Genomic DNA, 8556 nt, shown 5'->3' on the forward strand with positions numbered 1-8556 from the left:
ATTATATACAAAATCGATGTCTTGAAATATGTGAAGGTATGATCGATAAGTTTGCAGATGGAAAATTGTTGGTGTGGTAACTAGCGATGAGAAAAGCCTTAAATTACATGATGATACAGATGGGTTGGTCATACGGGCAGATCAGTGGCAAATGGAATTTAACCAGGAAGAGTGGCAGCTCTTGTACTGGGTCAGTATAGACATGGTGTGCCGAGTGACATCTGTGCTGGATCATTCTAGAAAACATTGAACATTCAGTATCACGAGAGAGAGGGAAGAAGATAGAGGAATTACTGATTCTGGGATTGAACCCAGTAAGAGTTTGCATCTTCTGGGGAGGAGAGAGGAAGGACCCATTGGGGGAAAAAACCTTAGGTTCTGCATTGTTCCACAGGAGAGCAGCATTTAATCATTTTGAAAAATAGTGAATAGCATATTACCCATTGACAATAATTTGTTTGATTGTTTTTATCAATTGGTAACCAAGTTATTTTTTATTTACAGTTTGGGGTGTCAATGGTGCGGCTATTACCCAACTTTCACTGCGGCTGTGAATGTGCCCTAATCACTCCACAGGACCCAGTGCGCAGTCGCAGTGCTGGGTGAATCGAGCATGCGCAGTGCCACTGTGCTTGGAGTTCTGCGAGTGCGGGAGCGGCTGTTTGGGGCGGTGAGAGTCGGTGAGGCGGAGGGAGGAATAGAGTCGGTGAGGCGGAGGGAGGAATAGAGTCGGTGAGGCGGAGGGAGGAATGGAGACGGGAGCCGGGAGCCGGGAGTCGGGGTGGGGAGAGAGTGAAGGTTTCATAAACACCCCCTGTTGGTCACAAGGCCGGAATAAGTCCCGTGTTGGCAGCTGCGGAGCTTTTATCGGGTGCCAGGCCCAGTTCCACGGCCGCCATCTTTGATTAGCGGTGCTTCAGGATCCCGGTGAGACTCTGTTATTATTGGCCAGTCAGCCTGAGCCTGTGACCGTTCTCACCACCTGAAACCGTCACAATGTCCGCGTGATTGACGGCAGCTCTGGACCAATGGGAAGAGGAGGAGCGGGACTGGAGAATTGACCTAGAGCTGCTGGTCCTCCAACCAATCGGAGTGAATGAGGGGCGGTGCAGACTCACTGGGCCGAATGGCCTCCTTCAGCACTGTCGGGATTCTATGATTCTACATTGGATCCAATGATGTGTTCACTCACACACTGTAGCCTGACTCTTATTAGAACACAGTGTTTGTTACTCTCAAAGTGAGTGAATCCTTTGCTGTTTCTCCTCTGGGCTCCATCTCCACTATTATTGTCTGATTGTCCCACTGAGACTCTCACTGTTATTATTGGACAATCAGCGAGTCAGCCTGAGCCTGTGGCTGCTCTCACCATCTGTCACCGTCACAATGCCTGGGTGATTGACGGCAGCTCCGGACCAATAGGAAGAGGAGGGGCAGGTCTAGAGGACCGAGTGAGGGCAGCTGGTCCTCCAACCAGTCGGAGTGAATGATGGGCGGGACCCGTTGTGATTAAAGCATGCGCAGTCTGGGTAATGACAATGTCGAAGGGCTTCTTCAAAGAATCATAGAATTTACAGTGCTGAAGGAGGCCATTCGGCCCATCGAGTCTGCACCAGCCCTTAGAAAGAGAACCCAACTCAAGGCCACGCCTCCACCCTAAGCCCGTAACCCAGTAGCTTGGACACTAAGGGCAATTGATCATGACCAATCCACCTAAACTGCACATCTTTGGACTGTGGGAGGAAACCGGAGCACCCGGATGAAACCCACGGAGACCCGGGGAGGACGTACAGACAGTGACCCAAGCCGGGAATCGAACCTGGAGCTGTGAAGCAACTGTGCTGCGGTGCTGCCCTAACTTTTAATACTAAGAATCAAAGAAAAATTAACTATATTATATTGGCGAAAGAAGATCTCAATACAAACACAAAAATACAATTCAAATTCGAACTTTTCTTTTACCCCAGCAATATCCTGACAGAAACATAGGCCGGAATTCTCCATTCACACCGCTGCAGTGAATGAAGTTTTGGATGAGTGTCAAATTCTCCGTTCTGCATCAATTCCAAAATCGGTGAGAGGCGTTTAACAATATACAGGGAGCGAGAGATCGCTGGGGTGGGCGGAAAAATTGTGTAAAGCTGTTGTAAGCTGCAAACCTCGGAAAAGAGACTCCGGGACCCAGTTTGTATCGAGCGGAGCTGTAGTTCATGTTCGGCTCGGGTTAACGGCCGCCACCTTTATTGGATGTGCATCAGGACGCATGCACGTTTATCATCTTTGTCTGGGCGATGTTTCAATGAGTGGGAGGAGCTTGTTCCCCATTGTTCAGAATGGAGACAACTTGTCCATCAAACTGGATTCGTCTTTGAGTCCCAATGTCTTATTGATGATGCAAAGCGGTGGCAGAGATGGAAAGAAAAGGAAGCCAATCCTGCTCTCCGGATTTCACTGTCTCATTGGACATCCTGCCCCATGTGTCCAAAGCTCTGCGGCCCTGTTCAGCCACATGAAGACCCAGGGTAGAAATTCACAACCCCGAGTAGATGTCACTGTCAAATCAAGGGACTGCTCTGACAACGAGGGTCAGTGTGCAGCGGGGGGCATGAGCAGTCATCCTGGACCCGGGAGCAGGAGGAGAGAATGTTGTGAATTTCTATCCTGGACTGACAGTGATTAATTTTGGAAACTCCTTTTACAGGGGATTAGTAGGGGAGGATTTACACACAGCAAACTCAAACCAGGCGAAACGTTTATCTTTCCTGAATTACATTTCTGGACTGACAGTGATGCCTTTGTAAACTTCTTTCACAGGGGCTTAGAAAGGGATTCGCAGACAGGAAACTCACAACCAATCCTCACATCAAATTCGGGTTACCGGGACCTGGAGATTGTCGACCTTTGTGTGTAAGCATTGAGTTCCATATCGTTATCACTCACTGTATAAAATGTCTACCTCCTATCTCCCCTGTAGATCTTGTTCACAATCTTAAATCTGTGTCCCTTTTCACAATTTACTGATGGGTACAGTTTATAAAAATCTGTTGCTGGGTTTGCCGTTGTTGTTTCTGGTGCCTGGGTCGATGCCGGGTGGTCCGTCTGGTTTCATTCCTTTTTCATGTGTTTGTTGTGGTTGAATCAGCTTGGACCAGTCCATTTAGGGTCCAGAACACAATTGAAGTCTCCTCCAAGAATCAATTGATCTGGATCCAGGTCTGGGATGGATTCCAACAATTTTTTTACAAATGTTTCTATGAGATCCCCTCATTGAAAAAAAAGATAGAGAAGCAGAATTAGGCCATTCAGCCCATCAGGTTTTGGAGTTTGCTCTGCCATTCGATCATGGCTGATATGTTTCTCATCCCCATTCGTCTTGTATTGTAGCTCTCTTGAAATGAATGCGAACATTGCATTTGTCTTTCTAGCTGCCAACTTTCCTTTATGTGTTTTGGGATGTGGCTGTCGCTGGCTGAGCCGGCATTTGTTGCCCACCCCTAATTGCCCTTGAACTGAGTGGCTTGCTGGGCCATTTCAGAGGGGGGCAGTTTGGGAGGATGTAAGGCTGAAGTGATGAAATGACAAAGGGGATAATGGTGCAAGATAAATCTGGGTGACAATGAGATAAGTAAATAAACTAATAGGACAAGAGAATAAAAGGCAGGTCCAGGTGAGGTATAAATGGCAACAGCAGAACCATTACCAGCACCAACTGTCTAAAAATATCGGAGTGATGATTATAATCTGAAATTACTGAAATGAATGTTGTGTCTGGAAGGTCAGGAATTGCCTGATCAAGGATGAGGTTCTGTTCCTCGAGTTTCCTTTGAGCTTTATTGGAGCAGTGCAGGAGGCTGAGGACAGAGTGGGAATGGGGCGGGGAATTAAAATGATCAGAAGCTCAGGATTATGCTTGCAGACTGAATGGTGATGTTCCACAGTCACCCAATCCAGATTTAATCTCCTCAGTGTAGGGAAGATCAAATCGTGAGCAGTGCATACACAACAGTGGATAGCAAGAAGTACAAGTAAATCACTGTCACCTGGAAAGTATGTTTGGAATCCTGGAATGTGGGAGGGAAGGCGATGAACTGGTGGTTGTTGCATCTGTTGTGTCTGCATGGAAATGATTTACAACTCCCACTCTCCCTCGCAGGAAGAGTCCAGACGATCAAAATGAACGTATTGCCCAGGTTCCTCTTCCTGTTTAGATCCATTCCGATCTACATCCCCAAGGCCTTCTTCATAGCGCTGGACAAACTTATCATGGCGTTCGTATGGGGGGGTAAAAATGCTAGGATCCCAAAGAAGGTCCTACAGAAAACAAAATCCAGGGGGGGGCTAGCCCTCCCGAATCTACAATTCTACCACTGGGCGGCAACAGCCGAGCGAGTAAGGGGATGGACCCAGGAGCCAGAAGCCGAGTGGGTGCGTGCGGAGGAGGCCTCCTGCATGGGGACCTCCCTCCGGGCCCTCGCCACGGAAGCACTCCCATCCCCACCCAAAAAACACTCCAGCAGCCCAGTGGTGACAGCCACCCTCCAATCCTGGAACCAACTGCGGCAGCAATTTGGCCTGAACAAAATGTCGGACAAGGCTCCCATCTGCAACAACCATAGGTTCAAACCAGCACTGACTGACGCCACCTTCAAAAGGTGGAGACAGGACGGGGGGACACTGACAGTCAGGGACCTATACACGGACGACAGGATCGCAACACTGGACGAACTGACAGAGAAATTTCAGCTAGCTGGGGGGAACGAGCTACGGTACCTGCAGCTCAAAAACTTCCTACGAAAAGAGACAAGGACGTACCCACAACCGCCACGACAGACACTACTGGAAGACCTACTGGACGCAAGTATCCTAGAGAAAGGGAACTGTAGTGACATGTATGGTTGACTGGTAGATAGGGACGACACCGTACTGGATTTAACAAGAAGGAAATGGGAGGACGACCTGGGGATGGAGATAGGGTGGGGACTCTGGAGCGAAGCACTGCATAGGGTCAACTCCACCTCCACGTGCGCAAGGCTCAGCCTGACGCAACTAAAAGTGGTACATAGAGCCCACTTAACGAGAAACCGTATGAGTAGGTTCTTCCCGGAGGTGGAGGACAGATGTGAGCGGTGCCAAAGAGGCCCGGCCAACCACGCCCACATGTTCTGGTCTTGCCCCAGACTTGTGAAGTACTGGACAGCCTTCTTCGAGGCTATGTCCAAAGTGGTGGGGCTGAGGGTGGAGCCATGCCCGATAGTGGCGGTCTTCGGGGTTTCAGACCAGCCAGATCTATTCCTGGGGAGGAGGGCGGACGCCCTTGCCTTTGCCTCCCTGATCGCCCGCCGTAGAATCCTGTTTGGCTGGCGGTCAACAGCACCGCCCAGAGCTGCAGACTGGCTGTCCGACCTCTCGGATTCTCTCCAAATGGAGAAAATCAAATTCGCCATCCGAGGGTCGGACGACGGCTTCCACAGAACGTGGGAGCCATTCATGCAATTGTTCCGGGACCTGTTTGTGGCCAACGTACAAGAGGAAGAATAGTCGGGGGAAGGTAGCCGGCGGGGAGGGGGGGGGGGGGGCTACGGGCTCGTTACGGGGGTTTGATGGCTAGCTAAGGCCCAAAACCAAACTAAATAAATGCCAATAAACATGTTGGGGAATGTAAGATATGTATGCCGGCAAAGAGGGGGAGGCCACAGTTATTACTACGAAGATGCTCACCTGTAAATATATATGTTAATTTTTGCGTGTTTTTTTTTTCTCTCTCTAACAATTTGTAATTTGTTCAATATAAAACATGAAAACTGAATAAAAAACATTTATTAAAAAAAAAAGAAATTATTTACAGTGATGTTCATAAGAACACAAGTAATGGAAGCGGGTGGAGACCATATGGCTCATCGAGCCTCTGCATTTCTTGCTGGCTGTAACCTGCTCGTTCAGGCATCATTCTGGAATACTTTCCCAGTCCTTCCAGATCCATTTTATGACATGGAGACATTAGCTCCACAACCCTGTGAACGAAAATTTAGTCTGGCCGAGTGTCACCGAGCTGAAATCCACTCTTTCTCTGACACATTATTCTTAATACCATAGCTGACAGGCTAAGAGTGAAAAAGTCAACTGTTTAGCAGTGTGGGGAAGAGGCAAGGTTTGTAGATGTTCTACAGTGTTACAGACTCGTTGGATCTGCTTCTTCTGTCCCATCTTACATTCAGCTAATGGTAAAATGATTAAAATACTGCAACATACAGGCATTTGAGGACAACAGTGAGTTTGCTGCTCAGATTAAGTAAAGTCTCCACATCACAAAATGGACCTAGAAGGACTGGAGACGATGCAGGCAAATATATTTAAATTATGCCTGAACTGGCAAGTTACACCTGGCAAAAGGGATTGGACAGGGCATAAACTTTTCTCTGGAAAGGGGAATAAAGGATGGCCTGATCCTGTAAGATTATGAAAAGGTTTGATGTGATAGACAAGTGGAAGATGTTTCCACTGGATGAGAAGACATTTAAAGAGTCAACCACATTGCTGTGGTTTGGCCAGACCAGGTAAGGATGGCAGATTTCCTTCACTGAAGGACAGGAGTGAACCAGATGGGTCTTTACAACAACCAACAATGGTTTCATGGTCTTCAGTAAATTTTCAACAAATTCAAATTTTACCTTCTACCTTGGTGAGATTCATACCTGGATTTCTGGAAAATCATAGGGACAGGAAAGAAGATTTTTGAACATTTCTCTTCAGCGGATATAAAAATATTGAAAATGGGATAAAGGATGTTTGGCTGACAGTCAAACACTGTCCTGTGAGGTAATGAGACCTTTTGCTTCCCAATTGGCCGAGGAAGGCAGTGTGTCACAAGGATGGATGTGTTGACCGATTAATGGCTGGAGGATGGGGGCAGGTCATGTGATCAAACCTCCAGGAATACATTTAATCAAAGTTGGCGAGGAGAGAATGTTGTGAATTTCTATCCTAAACTGACAGTGAGGTTTCTGTAAATTTACAGGATACTGGAAGTGGAGGTTTAACAGACGGGAAACGCAAACCAAATGTCACATCGCGATCTGACAGAGTCACTCGATTCATCAGAACCTGAATATCAGCAGCACCTGGGTGTGGAAGGTGAAAGGTTTGTCTGTTCTGTCTGTGAGGGAAGATTTCAGGTCTCAGTGTGACTGGAAAAGCCCGAGATTCACAAACCCTGGTTAGACCAAACCTGGAGAACTGTGTTCAGTTCTGCACTACAAACCAGAGGAAGGATAGAATGGCCTCGGAGGGAGTATAGGACAGCTTTACCTTAATGATATCTGAACTCTCCAGGGTTAAATTATAAAGCGAGATTAGACAGAAATGTCAGAGTCAGCTGTCAGCACGGTGGCGCAGTGAGTAGCACTGCTGCCTCACAGCGCCGAGGTCGCAGGTTCAATCCCGGCTCTGGGTCGCTGTCCATGTGCAGTTTGCACATTCTCCCCGTGTTTGCTTGTGTTTTGCCCCCATAACCCAAAGATGGGCAGATAGGTGGATTGACTGCACTGAATTGCCCCTTGATTGGAAAAAAATGAATTGGGTACATTAAATTTATTTTTAAAAAATAGAAAAAGGGCAGAGAAGGGCATTCGGTCCATTGAGTCCATGCTAGCTCTAATCAGCATGGTTAGCACTGTTGCTTCATAGCGCCAGGGGCCCGGGTTTGATACCCGGCTTGGGTCGCTGTCTGTGCGGAGTCTGCATGTTCTCCCCGTGTCTGCGTGGGTTTCCTCCGGGTGCTGCGGTTTCCTCCCACAAGTCCCGAAAGATGTGCTTGTTAGGTGAATTGGACATTCTGAATTCTCCCTCTGTGTACCCGAACAGGAGCCGGAGTGTGATGACTTGGGGATTTTCACAGTAACCTCATTGCAGTGTTAATGTAAGCCTACTTGTGACACTAATAAATGTTATTATTATCTGGAGCAATCCAGTCAGAGTTATTCTCCTGCTCTATCTCTGTACCCTCACCGGTTTATTTCTCTCATGTTTCTATCCAATTAAAAAAAAAAAAATTATTGTGTCTATTTCCAAACTCCGTCATTGGCAGCAAGTTTAAGGTCATTGCCACTGGCTGTGTAAAAACATTCTTCCTCATAGCTCCTGGACCATTTACATGCACAGATACGGAGCAACGTATAAAATAGAAGCAGGAGGCCATTTGGCCCTTCGAGCCGGCTCCACCATTCATTACGATCAGAGCTGATTAGGCTCAATAGCCTAATCCCGCTTTCCCCCCATATCCTTTGATCCCCTTCACCCTACTTCTTGAAAACATGCAATGTTTTAGCCTTAATTAGTTCCTGTGGCGACGAATTCCAAAGGCTCACCACTCTCTGTGTGAAGAAATTTCTCCTCATCTCTGTCCTAAATGGTCTACCCCGTATCCTCAGACTGTGACCCCTATTTCTGGACACGCCCACTATCGGAAACATCCTTCCTGAATCTACTCTGTCTCGCCCTGTTTTTTTTCTGAGGCCTTGACAGAAATCTTTGGATCCTCACTGTCTTCAGCTGATGTCC

At 47.5% G+C, this 8556-nt stretch overlaps 1 long non-coding RNA gene across 1 annotated transcript; it reads left to right on the plus strand.

Annotated features, from left to right (window-relative positions):
• Positions 1-1729: 1729 nt before the first annotated feature.
• On the plus strand, positions 1730-7076 carry LOC119959850. Its single transcript, XR_005459305.1, has 3 exons — positions 1730-2074; positions 2815-2907; positions 7016-7076. It is a non-coding gene; the product is annotated as an uncharacterized LOC119959850 (long non-coding RNA).
• Positions 7077-8556: the final 1480 nt, after the last annotated feature.

This window comes from Scyliorhinus canicula, unplaced genomic scaffold (genome assembly GCF_902713615.1).
Source record: "Scyliorhinus canicula unplaced genomic scaffold, sScyCan1.1, whole genome shotgun sequence".
Taxonomy (NCBI): domain Eukaryota; kingdom Metazoa; phylum Chordata; class Chondrichthyes; order Carcharhiniformes; family Scyliorhinidae; genus Scyliorhinus; species Scyliorhinus canicula.